The following is an 18,441-nucleotide window of genomic DNA, read 5'->3' as shown; positions in this document are numbered from 1 at the left end:
CCAAATGTGCCAAGCTTACAGATTTATTTTCAAGAGGACAAACACAAGTGGCAACTGGTAAAGAGAGACAAAGGCCTAATGATTAGCAACATAACTATTCGGCTAACGTTGTAGCCTTGATTAATATCATTGTAGCGTTGTCAACCTATTCCCAAGCAAAATATTACATTGAATTAAAATATTAGCCTTTTTATATCACCCAAAATATGGCGATCCATAGACTTTGCAAATATTATGGAAATATTGATATATACTATTGATATTGAAGTATGCAGTAATATGACTCTTAATTTTTCTTTGTAGCTTCGGAGCAGCAGATAAGAGTCTCCTGCTGAAAATGATGAGCCCGACATTTGCAATGAGGCCATGACGACAGGCAGGCACGTGCTCAGACATTTTGGGGGGCAGGTGCTCAAACCAAAAAAAAGGGCACCCAATGCCAAAAAAAATTCTGACAGAGTTGAAGCATTAGCAGCATTACACTGATGATGCAATACATCCTCAACCTGCGTTTCCTCTTTTCCTCTGGCAGCATCAGACAGCTAGCTTACATTTTCTTTATGAATAAAGATGAATTATTATATAGCAACAATAGTACAAGCGTTCTGATTGGCTAATGGGTCGTCATGCCAGCCACGTATTGCCCTCCTCGCTGGTCTGACACGGATCAGTATTGCCCTCTGACGTCATTTTCAAAATGAGCGATATTGATAGACATCAACAGCCAAGAGCAGTGGTCCTCAAACTAAGGCCCGCGGGCCGGATACGGCCCGCCTCCACATTTGGCCCGGCCCTCTGAACAAGAGAGGCCTTATGATTTGTTTTTCAGTCTGGCCACGCAAATCCTAGACTAGCCCCTGTTCAATAGAACGGAATAAGAATTATCTCTCTCTCTTTTCTCTCTCTCTCTCTCTCTCTCTCTTCTCTCTCTCTCTCTTCTCTCTCTTTCTTCTCTCTTCTCTCTCTCTCTCTCTCTCTCACTCTCTCTATTCTCTAAACATAACTAACGTCAGTAAACAGCTGCAAGGCTTTGAAATCACGGATTTCGTGAGTTTTTGTTTGTTTATTTTTTAGGAACCGTCGGACCAGTTGTGACGTCATGTTTTCAGCAGCGCTAATGTGGTTGATTTATCGCAAAACAACGTCACGGGACAAAGACCGTCATGACCTGTGTGCCTGGTGCTGCGGGTCAGAGGAGAAGGAGGTGCACCCGTTCAGTGGCGTGAGGAGCACTGCACGGAGGATGAAGTGGAGGAGGGAGGGGCGCGGCGGGGGGAGGAGGAGGGGGGGGGGGCTCGTGAGCGCCGCGGAGCATGTCGGGGCGAAATTCTCACAAGAACTCAAATAAATGCCCCGTCGGATATCAAAACACATTTGGGGGGACTTGATGACAGAAAGAGTAACTTATATTCTTAAATACTGATGAATGAAAAAAATGTGTCTCCAGCAAAAAGGGCACTTTTCTCATCCAGGGCAAAGGGGCTGGTGCTTGAGCACCACTAGGGCTCTATCTGTGCACGTGCCTGACGACAGGGACAGGTAGAGAGGATAACAGAGGAAACTATATGAATTAAAGTGATATATTCTAAGAAAGAGCAGTATATGACAGTACTTGGTGAACCAATATGCATTGTTTGCTCAGAAGTGGGTGTCGTAAAGGAGTAAATCACCACTATATAATACTCATGCAGAAAAATGATGACCATGACCATGACCATGACAATGACCATGACAATGACCATGACCATGACAATGACCATGACCATGACGGCCCCCATGAGGTCTCACTCCAACAAATCTGGCCTACTGCCTAATCTGAGTCTGACACCCCTGCTACGCCCTTCTGCCTTTTTTTAATGTTGTGCATATTTTTTGTTAACTTCTCATTTAAAGTGGATTATTATTGTTGTATTTAACCGTTACATTATTTGTTGGACCATGGTATTAATAAAAGAACTACAGGATAGTAAGAGCTGAACTGTTGCTTCATTTATCCAATTTCCACTACCATGAAAAAGTGGGCTGGTCTTGAGCCTGAAATTCCCGGGCTGAAAAGTGGCCCCACTCCGGCCCTGCACACATATACAGGACTGTCTCAGAAAATTAGAATATTGTGATGAAGTTCTTTATTTTCTGTAATGCAATTAAAAAAACAAAAATGTCATGCATTCTGGATTCATTACAAATCAACTGAAATATTGCAAGCCTTTTATTCTGATTTATTGCTGATTATGGCTTACAGCTTAAGAAAACTCAAATATCCTATCTCTAAATATTAGAATATCATGAAAAAGTATACTAGTAGGGTATTAAACAAATCACTTGAATTGTCTAATGGTTTCCTGAGCCTTGACAAACACTCAGCTGTTATAAATCTTTTTTTTTACTTGGTCTGAGGAAATATTAAAATTTTATGAGATAGGATTTTAGAGTTTTCTTAAGATGTAAGCCATAATCAGCAATATTAAAAGAATAAAAGGCTTGCAATATTTCAGTTGATTTGTAATGAATCCAGAATGCATGACATTTTTGTTTTTTTAATTGCATTACAGAAAATAAAGAACTTTATCACAATATTCTAATTTTCTGAGACAGTCCTGTATATATATATATATATGTATGTATATATATATATATATATATATATATATAAAACAAGTTGAATCTCCATTTATTTTCACAATATTCTCCTGTGTGTGTTTATAATGGTTTCACTTTGAAATACGTTGAAAACTTTCAGATTAAAATGTCTTCAATAAAGTTAATAACTTAGTAAAAAGTCTGTGTGTGTGTGTCTGTGTGTGTCCGTGTGTCAGCGTGTGTGTGTATGTGTCTGTGTGTGTGTGAGAGTCTGTGTGTGTGTGTGTCTGTTTGTGTGTGAGAGTCTGTGTGTGTGTGTCTGTTTGTGTGTGTGTGTGGGTTGGGGGGGGGGGATAGAGAAAGAGAGAGACTATTTTATAATTGTTTATTATGTATTTATTATATTCATTTTTTTATATAAATTGTTTGTCGTGATTTAATTTAATTTGTTGCTAACCACAATAAGTCGAGCGCTCCGGTGACACGTGGCTGCTGAGCATCATCATCAATAAACAGCAGCGGGGGGGAAACCCGCCGGGCCCAGGACGCTTCCTGGTGGGACGCCGAGCTCGTGTTTCTATAACTGATCGGATATTACGCAACAATAAAGACCCAACCGCTTTCTTTTGTGGAATTAAGAAGTTATTTTTTTAATATATACATATATACACATATATATAAAATTAAAAAGATATATATACATATAATTAAAAAGATATATATATATATACATATAATTAAAAAGATATATATATATATCAATATATATACATAAAAAAGATATGTATAAAAAGATATATATATATATAATATATAATATACATATGTTTTTTTAATACATATATATATGTTTATATATAAAAATGTATATATCTTTTTTAATATATATATATTTTAAAAAGATACAAGAAATGTAATATCTTAATATTTTATTATCTTATTTTTAGCGTGCTTTAAGACTCTTGTTTCCATACGTGAGAGAATATAAAAATAAAAAGTTCAAGTTTATTTTTGTCGTATTTTTTCTTTGTACATTTTTTCTATTAAAATAAGTTATTAATTATTAATGATCAGAGTCTGTGACCTGCAGGACCCTGGCTCAGTGACTGTTTCTGAGAACGTGTTATGAACAAGACACACACACACACACACACACACACACACACAGAGACACTCACACACACACACACAGAGACACACACACAGAGACACTCACACACACACAGAGACACTCACAGAGAGACACTCACACACACAGAGAGAGACACACACACAGAGACACAGACACACACACACACACACACACACAGAGAGATACACACACACTCACAGAGAGAGACACACACAGAGAGACACTCACAGAGACACACACACACACACACACACTGCCCTCTTGTATCTGATGAACCTCAGCTACAGCTGGCTCTGAGCCAGAATAAAGTCACAGCAGCTTTTATGAACATGAAATATAAAAGAAGACGTGACAACGTGAAGGAGGAGCACACCTCCTCCTCCTCCTTCACCCCAGAGGGAGGAGCACACCTCCTCCTCCTCCTTCACCCCAGAGGGAGGAGCACACCTCCTCCTCCAGAGGGCCCACGGGCCTTCAGTAAACCCTGTGACCACGTTGTGTCGCAACAGCGTTGAGATACTGACGCTCGTGGACCCGGGTCCCTGCAGACACCCCCCCCCCCCCCCCCACACACACACACACACACACACACACACACACACACCCAGACCCCGTTTGAGGCTATTCCCGTCTGGCCTCCTCCTCCTCTGACCGTCTGGACTCTGGGTTCAGAGTCTGAGGCTCTCAGCCAATCAGAGAAACAACTCAAGCCAAAAGGTACAAAATACATACCAAGGAGAGGAGAGAGGAGGAGAGGGGAGGAGAGGAGAGAGGAGAGAGGAGAGGGGAGAGGAGAGGAGAGAGGAGAGGGGAGGAGAGGGGAGAGGAGAGAGGGGAGAGGAGAGAGAGGAGAGGAGAGGAGAGAGGGGAGAGGAGAGGAGAGAGGAGAGAGGAGAGAGGGGGGAGAGAGAGAGAGGAGAGAGAGAGGGAGGAGAGAGGAGAGAGAGGAGAGGAGGAGGAGAGGAGAGGAGAGGGGAGAGGGGAGAGGAGAGAGGAGAGGAGAGGAGAGGAGAGAGGAGAGAGGAGAGGGGAGAGGGGAGAGGAGAGGGGAGACATACTGACCCTGAAGAGATCCATATGCTAATTTTTGATTCTGGTCGTAGCGCCAACTGGTGGCACTAGGAAGTTACATGTTTTTTACTTTTATACACTGCTCCTCGCAGATTATTCAGATCCCTCTCAAAATATACCAGAATAGACCTCAGCCCTTGATGATGCTTCCCTGTGGAGCTCGTAGCGACACGTTGAATCACATTCACATGTAATTTACATGACAAGGTCTAGACTTCACATGGATACACATGATGCATGTATATGTTCAAATTGTCACAGCGCCCCCTGCTGGCAACCCTGGGCTCGCTCAAATCTGCTCCAAACTTCTCATGCTTCGTAGAATTCACAGCCTGAGGATATCAACGAGCCTTTTTTCACTCAGTCAAAGCGCCACCGACTAGCAAAGTAAAATCAGTGTCGCGTGACAAACGGTCAAACGCCCGAACGCCGTGCATGCGCTCTCGGCCGAGGGGGCCGGCGTCCGGCACCCCCGACGTGCGAAGCAGGAAGAGGACCCGTTCATCGCTGCTTGCAGCTTTAATTTTCAATTGTTTTTTTATTTTTTATTCATTAGTTGTGTTTCTTTTCATTTTTCACTTTACGTTGTCTGTTTGCTCACCTTCCTGTCACTTTATGCAGTACTACTGCAAACAGAACACACACAAACAACAACAAAACTTGTTCGCTGATCCCTGTCGCTATATTGTGCACATTCTCTAATAAAGTATATATATATATATATATATATATTTTTTTTTTAAAGGAATCTCATATTGAACTCTAATATTCAATAGGTGTATTAATGAATGAGGTCAGGGTTTTGAGGGAGAACATGAACAAATAAACTCGGAAGTGAAATCATCTGAAAGTACAATATGTACCTCTGAGGTGTCGTACAGTAAAACGTTCATGTACCTCTGAGGTGTAGTGTTAGCGTCTATCAAAATTGGAGGTGTGGTAAAGTACGACCTTCTCTCGTTCTCTCCTTTCCAACGGGAGAATTTATTCTCTGATCACGCGTCAAATACAAGTTCGATGCGATAGCAATCACAGCGGAGTCTTCTCCGGTCGGCACTAGTGAAAACCCAAAACAACTCGGCCTCCCTTTCCACGTACGGGCCTCCATGCCCCCACATGTGAAGTCATCCTGACCAAGGATCTGCTGCACCCCCCCACACCCCTTTCTCACAGGAGGGGCCCTCGTCCCCCTCTCTCATTGTAACGTGATAACAAGTGTGTGTTGCGTTTGTGTGAGGCGAGTGCCTAGCTTTGAGAGTCATATTTCTTATCAGACACATATTCCACCTGCTTTGTGATGTTATTCTGAATTTGCAGGAGCTTGAACACAATCGTCCCTTCAATAATTCAGTTTTATATCATCAATCCCCCCTTTTACATAATTCATTATGTAACTAAACACTAATATAAATCTAGCAGAATGGGCTCTATCAATACATAACTGTTACATCACACGTCATTTAGCAGACGCTTTTATCCAGAGAGACTTACAATAAGTGAATTCAACCACGAGTAAAAACCCAGAACTAATAGAATCAAGAAAGTAACATTTCTTCAAGAAGCCAAACTACAAAAATGACACCATAATGAGTAATACCATGAGTAATACCATAAGTAATACCATGATAAATAATACCATGAGTAATCTTTCTACCATTGGAATGCATTTGTCATATTTAAGTTTAATTTACATACATAATTTGTATGTTTTGAAATTCTGATTGTGACGTCATTATTAAATAACCCAGAACATGATGATGGGTTCTCTTGAACACTGGAAGTGATTCATAGGATCAATGTTTTGGGGGAAATTGAGGCGACATAGCTCCTCAAAGCCGACACTCAGGAAGGACCACGTGGTGAACGGAAATGAAGATAAATGAAGTCGGGAGTGTTTCGTCTCTCCTGCTCTTGCTTGTTATTGAGAGAATTAACAGACCTTGAAGAGACTAATCTTTTCATCATTAAAGAAAGTTGTTTGTGGTCCTTCAGAATCATGAATCAGACCAAAGGACCAGCATTGCGGCACTCAACGCTGGTTCCTCTTCCCCCTGAAGAGCTCCTCCAGTTCAACCCTTTCATCACAGCTTCAAAGAACGAGAAGAGAGGCTGCAGAACACAGATCAATACGTCAGTTTGAATACTTTACGGCAGTTTGATCACTTTACATTACATGTCATGTAGCAGACGCTTTTATCCAAAGTGACTTACAATAAGTGCATCAACCTAGAGTACAAACTTAGAACAACAAGAATACAGGAAGTAACATTTCCTCAACTCAGTCGAACTACAAAAGTACCATAAGTAAGTGCTATCTAAGTGCCACTGAAGTGCAAATCTGTGTTTTAATCCAGATATAGTCTAAAGGTGTGTTTTCAGTCTCCGGCGGAAGATGTAGAGACTTTCTGCTGTCCTGATGTCAGTGGGGAGCTCGTTCCACCACTGAGGAGCAGGACAGCAAACAGTCTGGATGTAGAGCGATTAGCTCGAGGTGCAGGAGTCACAAGACGATTGGCTGTTGCCGAGCGGAGCGACCGTGCCGGGGTGTACGGTGTGACCACATCCAGGATGTAGACGGGGCCCGATCCGTTCAGAGCACGGTACGCCAGAACCAGTGTTTTGAAGCAGATGCTGCTCCACCGGTAACCATGGAGAGAGCGGAGGAGCGGAGGGGTGTGGGGGGAGGAGCGGAGGCTGAAGACCAGCTGCTGCATTCTGGATGAGCTGCAGAGGTCGGATGGCCTTAGCGGGTAGACCACAGCCAGGAGGAGTTGCAGTAGTCTGACCAGAGCCTGGACCAGAACCTGGACCAGAGCCTGACCAGAACCTGACCAGAGCCTGACCAGAACCTGACCAGAGCCTGACCAGAACCTGTGCCGCCTCTGAGTAAGAAGAGGCCGTTGTTCTCCTGATGTTGTGCAGCATGGACCTACAGGAACGCTGGTCAAGTCACAGTGATGTTGGCCGCCAGGTTGACTGTCTAGTGTCACCCCGAGGTTCCTGGCAATCGGGGCGGGGCCAACACAGAGCTGGTGAAGGTGGTATAGTCAGGTCATGGGTGGGGAGCCTTTCCTGAAGGAATAGTAGCTCGGTCTTGTCAGGCTGGATCTTCAGGTGGTGGCGAATAGAGAGAGCGGTGCAGGCGAGATTCCCGCCTGGAGGAGGGAAACGGGCATGGAGGAAGAGGAGGGACCAGGGGACGAGGGGGAGGACCCCGCAGTGAAGGAAAGGAGGGAAGGGAGCCTTGAGGAAAAAGGAGAGGAAAGGAAGGAAAGAAAAGGGCCCCAGTAAAGGAAAGGAAGGAAAGGGAGGAGGGCCAGGGAAAGGGAGGAAGGAAAAAAGGGGGGAAGGGACCGGAGGGGGGAGGAACCCCAAGTGAAGGAAAAGGGAAAGGGGGGAGGGCCTTGAAAGGGGGAAAAGGAGGAGCCTTGAGGAAGGAGAGAGGGAGGGGAAGAAAAGGAGGGGGCCCCAAAAAAGGGCGGGGGGCCTTTGGGGGGGAAAGGAAAAGGAGAGGGGGACAGGGGGGAAAAATTTTCCACTTAAAATTTTCCCCAAATTCAAATTTATAATAAAAGTCAGGTTTTGAGGAAACTAAAAATCAAAGTGAAATCACCTGAAAGTACAATAGTCTCGAGTGCACGTAAAACGTCATGACCTCTAGTGGGTAGCTCTACAAATTGGAGTGGGAAAGTACCTTCCCCTTTTTTTCAAAGTTTATTTTATACGTAATCAATTTCGATGTGCAATACGGTCCTCCTCGTCGGCACTAGTGAAAACCCAAAACAACTCGGCCTCCCTTTCCACGTACGGGCCTCCATGCCCCCACATGTGAAGTCATCCTGACCAAGGATCTGCTGCACCCCCCCACACCCCTTTCTCACAGGAGGGGCCCTCGTCCCCCTCTCTCATTGTAACGTGATAACAAGTGTGTGTTGCGTTTGTGTGAGGCGAGTGCCTAGCTTTGAGAGTCATATTTCTTATCAGACACATATTCCACCTGCTTTGTGATGTTATTCTGAATTTGCAGGAGCTTGAACACAATCGTCCCTTCAATAATTCAGTTTTATATCATCAATCCCCCCTTTTACATAATTCATTATGTAACTAAACACTAATATAAATCTAGCAGAATGGGCTCTATCAATACATAACTGTTACATCACACGTCATTTAGCAGACGCTTTTATCCAGAGAGACTTACAATAAGTGAATTCAACCACGAGTAAAAACTCAGAACTACAAGAATCAAGAAATAACGTTTCTTCAAGAAGCCAAACTACAAAATGACACCATAATGAGTAATACCATGAGTAATACCATAAGTAATACCATGATAAATAATACCATGAGTAATCTTTCTACCATTGGAATGCATTTGTCATATTTAAGTTTAATTTACATACATAATTTGTATGTTTTGAAATTCTGATTGTGTCATTATTAAATAACCCAGAACATGATGATGGGTTCTCTTGAACACTGGAAGTGATTCATAGGATCAATGTTTTGGGGGAAATTGAGGCGACATAGCTCCTCAAAGCCGACACTCAGGAAGGACCACGTGGTGAACGGAAATGAAGATAAATGAAGTCGGGAGTGTTTCGTCTCTCCTGCTCTTGCTTGTTATTGAGAGAATTAACAGACCTTGAAGAGACTAATCTTTTCATCATTAAAGAAAGTTGTTTGTGGTCCTTCAGAATCATGAATCAGACCAAAGGACCAGCATTGCGGCACTCAACGCTGGTTCCTCTTCCCCCTGAAGAGCTCCTCCAGTTCAACCCTTTCATCACAGCTTCAAGAGCGAGAAGAGGCTGCAGAACACAGATCAATACGTCAGTTTGAATACTTTACGGCAGTTTGATCACTTTACATTACATGTCATGTAGCAGACGCTTTTATCCAAAGCGACTTACAATAAGTGCATCAACCTAGAGTACAAACGAAGAGCAACAAGAATACAGGAAGTAACATTTCCTCAACTCAGTCGAACTACAAAAGTACCATAATGCAAGTGCTATCTAAGTGCCACTGAAGTGCAAATCTGTGTTTTAATCCAGATATAGTCTAAAGGTGTGTTTTCAGTCTCCGGCGGAAGATGTAGAGACTTTCTGCTGTCCTGATGTCAGTGGGGAGCTCGTTCCACCACTGAGGAGCAGGACAGCAAACAGTCTGGATGTAGAGCGATGAGCTCGAGGTGCAGGAGTCACAAGACGATTGGCTGTTGCCGAGCGGAGCGACCGTGCCGGGGTGTACGGTGTGACCACATCCAGGATGTAGACGGGGCCCGATCCGTTCAGAGCACGGTACCAAGAACCAGTGTTTTGAAGCAGATGCTGCTCCACCGGTAACCATGGAGAGAGCGGAGGAGCGGAGGGGTGTGGGGGGAGGAGCGGAGGCTGAAGACCAGCTGCTGCATTCTGGATGAGCTGCAGAGGTCGGATGGCCTTAGCGGGTAGACCAGCCAGGAGGGAGTTGCAGTAGTCAAGGCGTGAAATGACCAGAGCCTGGACCAGAACCTGGACCAGAGCCTGGACCAGAACCTGGACCAGAGCCTGGACCAGAACCTGGACCAGAGCCTGGACCAGAACCTGTGCCGCCTTCTGAGTAAGAAGAGGCCGTGTTCTCCTGATGTTGTGCAGCATGGACCTACAGGAACGCGTCGTCACAGTGATGTTGGCCGTCAGGTTGACTGTCTAGTGTCACCCCGAGGTTCCTGGCAGTCGGGGGCGGGGCCAACACAGAGCTGGTGAAGGTGATAGTCAGGTCATGGGTGGGGGAGCCTTTCCCTGGAAGGAATAGTAGCTCGGTCTTGTCAGGGTTGATCTTCAGGTGGTGAGCAGACATCCACTGAGAGATGTCGGTCAGACAGGCAGAGATTCGCGCCGCCACCTGTGTTTCAGACGGTGGAAACGAGAAGATCAGTTGGGTGTCATCGGCATAGCGATGGTAGGAGAAGCCATGTGAACGAATGACAGAGCCGAGATAATTTTTGTACAGAGAGAAGAGGAGGGGACCCAGGACGGAGCCTTGAGGAACCCCATAGTGAGAGGAAGAGGAGGGGACCCAGGACGGAGCCTTGAGGAACCCCATAGTGAGAGGAGATCAGACACAGATCCTTCCAAGTTACCAGTAGGTGCGGTCTTTAAGGTAGGAAGAGAAAAGAGCGAGTGCAGTGCCTGAGATCCCCAGGTCCTGAAGAGAAGAGATCAGGATCTGGTGGTTCATGGTGTCAAATGCTGCAGAAAGGTCGAGAAGGACAGAGGAGAGAGAGGATGCTCTAGCAGAGTGAAGGATAAGGACAGAGGAGAGAGGATGCTCTAGCAGAGTGAAGGATAAGGAGAGAGGATGCTCTAGCAGAGTGAAGGATAAGGACAGAGGAGAGAATGCTCTAGCAGAGTGAAGGATAAGGACAGAGGAGGAAGGATAAGGACAGAGGAGAGAGGATGCTCTAGCAGAGTGAAGGATAAGGACAGAGGAGAGAGGATGCTCTAGCAGAGTGAAGGATAAGGACAGAGGAGAGAGAGGATGCTCTAGCAGAGTGAAGGATAAGGACAGAGGAGAGAGGCTGCTCTAGCAGAGTGAAGGATAAGGACAGAGGAGAGAGGATGCTCTAGCAGAGTGAAGGATAAGGACAGAGGAGAGAGAGGATGCTCTAGCAGAGTGAAGGATAAGGACAGAGGAGAGAGGATGCTCTAGCAGAGTGAAGGATAAGGACAGAGGAGAGGATGCTCTAGCAGAGTGAAGGATAAGGACAGAGGAGAGAGGATGCTCTAGCAGAGTGAAGGATAAGGACAGAGGAGAGGATGCTCTAGCAGAGTGAAGGATAAGGACAGAGGATGCTCTAGCAGAGTGAAGGATAAGGACAGAGGAGAGAGAGGATGCTCTAGCAGAGTGAAGGATAAGGACAGAGGAGAGAGGATGCTCTAGCAGAGTGAAGGATAAGGACAGAGGAGAGAGAGGATGCTCTAGCAGAGTGAAGGATAAGGACAGAGGAGAGAGGATGCTCTAGCAGAGTGAAGGATAAGGACAGAGGAGAGGATGCTCTAGCAGAGTGAAGGATAAGGACATAGGAGAGAGAGGCTGCTCTAGCAGAGTGAAGGATAAGGACAGAGGAGAGGATGCTCTAGCAGAGTGAAGGATAAGGACATAGGAGAGAGGATGCTCTAGCAGAGTGAAGGATAAGGACAGAGGAGAGAGGATGCTCTAGCAGAGTGAAGGATAAGGACAGAGGAGAGAGAGGATGCTCTAGCAGAGTGAAGGATAAGGACAGAGAGAGAGGCTGCTCTAGCAGAGTGAAGGATAAGGACAGAGGAGAGAGGATGCTCTAGCAGAGTGAAGGATAAGGACAGAGGAGAGAGGATGCTCTAGCAGTGAAGGATAAGGACAGAGAGAGGATGCTCTAGCAGAGTGAAGGATAAGGACAGAGAGAGAGGATGCTCTAGCAGAGTGAAGGATAAGGACAGAGGAGAGAGGATGCTCTAGCAGAGTGAAGGATAAGGACAGAGGAGAGAGAGGATGCTCTAGCAGGTGAAGGATAAGGACAGAGAGAGAGGATGCTCTAGCAGAGTGAAGGATAAGGACAGAGAGAGAGTGGATGCTCTAGCAGAGTGAAGGATAAGGACAGCGGAGAGAGGCAGCTCTAGCAGAGTGAAGGATAAGGACAGAGGAGAGAGATGCTCTAGCAGAGTGAAGGATAAGGACAGAGGAGAGAGGATGCTCTAGCAGAGTGAAGGATAAGGACAGAGGAGAGAGGATGCTCTAGCAGAGTGAAGGATAAGGACAGAGGAGAGAGGATGCTCTAGCAGAGTGAAGGATAAGGACAGAGGAGAGAGGCTGCTCTAGCAGAGTGAAGGATAAGGTCAGAGGAGAGGATGCTCTAGCAGAGTGAAGGATAAGGACAGAGGAGAGAGAGGCTGCTCTAGCAGAGTGAAGGATAAGGACAGAGGAGAGAGAGGATGCTCTAGCAGAGTGAAGGATAAGGACAGAGGAGAGAGAGGATGCTCTAGCAGAGTGAAGGATAAGGACAGAGGAGAGAGGATGCTCTAGCAGAGTGAAGGATAAGGACAGAGGAGAGAGGCTGCTCTAGCAGAGTGAAGGATAAGGACAGAGGAGAGAGTGAAGGATAAGGACAGAGGAGAGAGGCTGCTCTAGCAGAGTGAAGGATAAGGACAGAGGAGAGAGAGAGGCTGCTCTAGCAGAGTGAAGGATAAGGACAGAGGAGAGAGAGGATGCTCTAGCAGAGTGAAGGATAAGGACAGAGGAGAGAGGATGCTCTAGCAGAGTGAAGGATAAGGACAGAGGAGAGAGAGGATGCTCTAGCAGAGTGAAGGATAAGGACAGAGGAGAGAGGCTGCTCTAGCAGAGTGAAGGATAAGGACAGAGAGAGAGGCTGCTCTAGCAGAGTGAAGGATAAGGACAGAGGAGAGGCTGCTCTAGCAGAGTGAAGGATAAGGACAGAGGAGAGAGGATGCTCTAGCAGAGGAAGGATAAGGACAGAGGAGAGAGGATGCTCTAGCAGAGTGAAGGATAAGGACAGAGGAGAGAGAGGCTGCTCTAGCAGAGTGAAGGATAAGGACAGAGGAGAGAGAGGCTGCTCTAGCAGAGTGAAGGATAAGGACAGAGGAGAGAGAGGATGCTCTAGCAGAGTGAAGCTGCTCAGCCAGGAGGGCCGTCTCTGTCGAGTGGCCTCCTTGAATCCAGACTGGTGAGGGTCAAGAAGGTTGTTACTGTGGAGATAGGAGGACACTTGGCTCCAGAGAGCTCGCTCCAGAGTTTTGGAGAAAAGGAAGAAGAGAGACCGGTCTGTAGTTGCTGACTCCAGACGGGTCGAGGTGGTTTCTTCAGGAGAGGGTTGACTCTCGCCTCCTTCAGAGGGAAACAGCCAGTTGAGAGGGAGCTGTTAATAAGATGGTGAGAGGTCAGGAGCAACAGCCTGGAGGATGGGAGACGGGGTCAAGGGCGCAGGTGGTCGGTCAGCGGAGGTCACCAAGCTAAGAACTTGATTGGGAGACAGGGGGGTGAAAGAGGAAAGAGAGGGGGATGAAGAAGTTAGTGTTGGTGAGGTGATAGAAGATGGATTTGTAAAGGAGGAGCGGATGTCGTCGATCTTGTTTGTAAAGTAGTCGACAAAGTGGCTCGGCAAAAGGGTGGAAGGAGGAGGGGGACAGGGGGGATCAACGAGGTTGGAAAAGATAGAGAAGTTTTTTGGGGTAAGAGAAGGAAGACTGAATTGTGTCAGGTAGAAAGAGCTTTTGGCTGCAGATATAGAGACAGAGAAAGAAGAGATTGATAGAAGAGCAGGTCATCCGCTTGATTCGATTTGCGCCATTCCCTTTATGGGAGTTTGATCACTTTACAGCAGTTTGACCACTTTACGGCAGTTATTTCACTTTACGGCAGTTTGATCACTTTACAGCAGTTGGAACACTTTACGGCAGTTATTTCACTTTACGGCAGTTTGACCACTTTACGGCAGTTTGATCACTTTACGGCAGCTACTTCGTTTTACGGCAGCTACTTCGTTTTACGGTAGTTTGATCAGTTTACGGGAGTTTTATAACTTTACAGCAGTTGGAACACTTTACGTCAGTTTGATCACTTCACAGCAGTTTGATCACTTTCCGGCAGTTATTTCACTTCACAGCAGTTTGATCACTTTACGGCAGTTTGACCACTTTACAGCAGTTTGAACACTTTACAGCAGTTTGATCACTTTCCGGCAGTTATTTCGTTTTACGGCAGTTTGATCACTTTACGGCAGTTATTTCACTTCACAGCAGTTTGATCACTTTACGGCAGTTATTTCACTTCACAGCAGTTTGAACACTTTACAGCAGTTTGATCACTTTCCGGCAGTTATTTCGTTTTATGGCAGTTTGATCACCTTACAGCAGTTTGATCACTTTACGGCAGATTGATCACTTTATGGTATGGTATGGTATGGTATTCGGTTTTATTGTCATTGACTAGAGTACAGGTACAAAAGCAACGAAATTGCAAAGAAAGGGTGGATGAAAGATTACAGCATAACATGAGGGAAGAGAGGCGAGAAAAAACAACCCCCCGACTATGCCCCGAGAGGGGTACAGTGTGGGAGCAGGAAAAAAACACCTTAGCACATAAGCACATACATCTTAAACATGACTTGCAGCGAGTAGGAAGGGGGGAGGGGAGGTAATCCAACAACTGGGTGATCTAAGCCCATCCATTGGGGGCAGAAGGTAACCAGCACCGACAAGCAGCCAGCCGGTCCGTCAGCCATTACAGCGCCAGCCACAGACCCCGTCCTGTCACACTGGGGGGGCGAAGCAGACGAAGGCGTGGGATGGGGGGGGGGGTAGTGAATGCAAACCCTTTATGGCAGTTATTTCACTTTACGGCAGTTGGATCACTTTACGGCCGGTTTGCTCCTCCAGAAGTTGTTCTGGCCGTTCTGAAGACCGTCCCAAGAGATCTCCAGGTGCAGATCCCGTCACCAGTTTGACTCGAGGACCGTGAGGTGTTTAAAGTTCCTCCCTGATGAGATCAGAGCTGGAAACCAATCAGATCCACCACAAGTCTCGCTCACTGCAGCTGACGAGCTGGAAACGGACCAAATGTGACTTGAAGCCGTGAAACGAGATGAAGCCCGGGAACAATCGTGAAGCGGCACCGACCTGATGTGTGTCACTCATGTTCTCCTAATTGAGAAACGATGTCCTCATACGCTGCTGTCAACGAGTCCAACTGCTCAAAAGCCTCGTCGACGACCTCGTCCACGTGCTGCGTCACCAACGGCCTCAGCATTTCTCCTGGAGACAACGGTGTGTCACTTATTTAACAGTCTCAGAAATGAATAAGAAGCTAGAAAAATGTCTTATATCAGAAACAGAGTGGAAACATTAACAGTCTAAGCAATAAATATGAAGCTAAATAAGTGTAGTGTAACAGTAATATCAGTACAGAGTGGAAATATTTAACAAGTCTAAGCAATTAATATCGGGCTAAATAAATGTGAATTTGCAGGAGCTTGAACACAACAGTCCCTTCAATAAGTCAGTTTTATATTCGCAGTAGTACAGTAACAAGTACAATATGTACCTCTGAGGAAACGAGTACAGTAACAAGTACAATATGTACCTCTGAGGAAACGAGTACAGTAACAAGTACAATATGTACCTCTGAGGTAACGAGTACAGTAACAAGTACAATATGTACCTCTGAGGAAACGAGTACAGTAACAAGTACAATATGTACCTCTGAGGTAACGAGTACAGTAACAAGTACAATATGTACCTCTGAGGAAACGAGTACAGTAACAAGTACAATATGTACCTCTGAGGTAACGAGTACAGTAACAAGTACAATATGTACCTCTGAGGAAACGAGTACAGTAACAAGTACAATATGTACCTCTGAGGCAGTACAGTAACAAGTACATGTACCTCTGAGAGGCAGTACAGTAACAAGTACAATATGTACCTCTGAGGTAACGAGTACAGTAACAAGTACAATATGTACCTCTGAGGAAACGAGTACAGTAACAAGTACAATATGTACCTCTGAGGTAACGAGTACAGTAACAAGTACAATATGTACCTCTGAGGAAACGAGTACAGTAACAAGTACAATATGTACCTCTGAGGAAACGAGTACAGTAACAAGTACAATATGTACCTCTGAGGAAACGAGTACAGTAACAAGTACAATATGTACCTCTGAGGTAACGAGTACAGTAACAAGTACAATATGTACCTCTGAGGAAACGAGTACAGTAACAAGTACAATATGTACCTCTGAGGTAACGAGTACCTTTGTGATGTATCATCGTAAAAAGGTATGGACGTGTTTACGTACTGCAGTACCTGGAACTCTACCTCAGTACATGATGTGAATACTTCCTCCAGAACTGGTTCCATCATTAAAGTGATAAACAAAGAGAACCAACCTGCTCGCTGTAACTTCTGGGTAGAAAATGGCGTCCAGTCGTTTCCGTTGGCGCTCGCGCTCCTCTATTAAACTGCAACGTTCCTCCTCGGACTTCGACGTTTCACATGTTCACGAACTCACGGGAAACCGTTGACTCCACTCGGGTCCGTCCACTTCCAGCTCGCGCTGCTGTCAGCGATGAGCCCCGTTGCATGCTGGGAAACCAACGGCTGGCCGTGGCCACATCAGAGAGCTGATTGGCTCTTAGATTTGACAACAAGCACCACGTGTTGTCGAACATTGTTATTTACCGTTTGTTTAGCTGTAATACTGACGCTGGATAGTTGGCTGTTGGTCTCATGTTGTGCCACGAAGTGGCCCATTAGCCAATCAGAACGCGTGTACCTTTGTTGCCATATAATAATTCATCTTTATTCATAAAGAAAATGTAAGCTAGTGAAACGGAGTTCAAAGTGCACTTTATTATTTCTTGTTTTTAATATATTGTGTTGCGCTTTGTTTGTTTTTCAACAGTCCCGTTGAGTGTGTGTGAATTTAATTTGAATTAGTTTTTATATAGTAGCATTATTTTTATTTAATTTAATTATATTTAATAATAATAATTTAATTATTTTTATTTTTATTAATGCTCTAACGTGCACCGCTGCTGTGATCCTGAAATGTCCCGACCGTGGGACTAATAAAGGATTATCTTATTTTCTCTTATCTTATTTAAAAAATATGTTTCCTGCCGAGGCTGAGTTTCGCCTCTTCTGTTCCTCTCGAGCTTCCGTCTCTCCTCTGTCTTTCCCTGGTTTTCGGCTGAAGCTCTGCTGCAGTGCTTCCTGGCGGAGGCCACGCCCCCACCCCCACCAGCTGTCAGCGCGCGCGCACTCCACCACGACAAGACCACGAGACACAGGAAGTGGGCTTCAAAGTAAAAGCTGCGCAAATACAACAACACGAACAAGAATGTTTACGTCTGAATACATTATGTGAAATTATTATTACTCAACGTGTTAGCAGTCAAGTAACCTTAATGTTTAAAAAAAGATATTATTTTATAATTGTATTTGTATATATTATAATAATATAATGTACTTTATTTGTACAACACTTTTAAATCCAGTACAAAGTGAATGAACATAAATATACATAAAACAAAGAAAAATAATTTTAGATGGAAAAAGAAACACATTAAATTAATATAATTTAATGTGTAAATAAAAATAAGATATAAATAATAAAATAAAAAATCATCTTATTACACATTTGTAATGAAAGCATCTAGTTCTTTTTTCTTCTCTTTTGTTAACTTTAAAATATTCATATCTTTAAATCATTCATTGTTTTCTTCTGACACAATTATATAGAAATACTATTTTAAAGTATTTAAAAACTCTCAAATCTTTCAAGATAACAGAATAAAAATAAATAACGTTTTATTTTGAAGGTGTTAATCTTAAACTGATTCATGAAAAGTTTCATGTTTATGATTTAAGTGTTTGTTTAATCAATATAAAAGTGTCTTAAGTATTTTTATAATTATAAATGAATAATAATATTACATTGTTCATGAAGTTTTGGAAGTACAGCTATAGTATTGTTTTTTTAAGAAAGCTAGTAAGTGTAGTTTACTTTATATACTTTATAATATCACTTACTTCTTTAGACGGAACCTCGAGATAGTCATTTATTGTGAAACCCATCCCGGAAGTGACCGTGTTTCCCCGGTCTAGCTTGACGCCCGT

General features: G+C 44.5%; 1 long non-coding RNA gene across 2 annotated transcripts; it reads right to left on the bottom strand.

The window, feature by feature from the left end:
* Positions 1-14,711: 14,711 nt before the first annotated feature.
* Positions 14,712-18,395, bottom strand: LOC130212773 (uncharacterized). 2 transcript variants are annotated; one of them, XR_008835418.1, is made up of 3 exons: positions 18,355-18,395; positions 16,710-16,920; positions 14,712-15,573 (listed from the first exon to the last, which is right to left on the bottom strand). It is a non-coding gene; the product is annotated as an uncharacterized LOC130212773 (long non-coding RNA). The 2 variants fall into 2 exon arrangements; XR_008835417.1 differs by lacking the exon at positions 18,355-18,395 and having other exon boundaries at positions 16,710-17,792.
* Positions 18,396-18,441: the final 46 nt, after the last annotated feature.

This window comes from Pseudoliparis swirei, chromosome 22 (genome assembly GCF_029220125.1).
Source record: "Pseudoliparis swirei isolate HS2019 ecotype Mariana Trench chromosome 22, NWPU_hadal_v1, whole genome shotgun sequence".
NCBI lineage: Eukaryota > Metazoa > Chordata > Actinopteri > Perciformes > Liparidae > Pseudoliparis > Pseudoliparis swirei.
The sequence above is the reverse complement of the archived record's forward strand: the minus strand, read 5'-3'. Positions and strand labels throughout refer to the sequence as shown.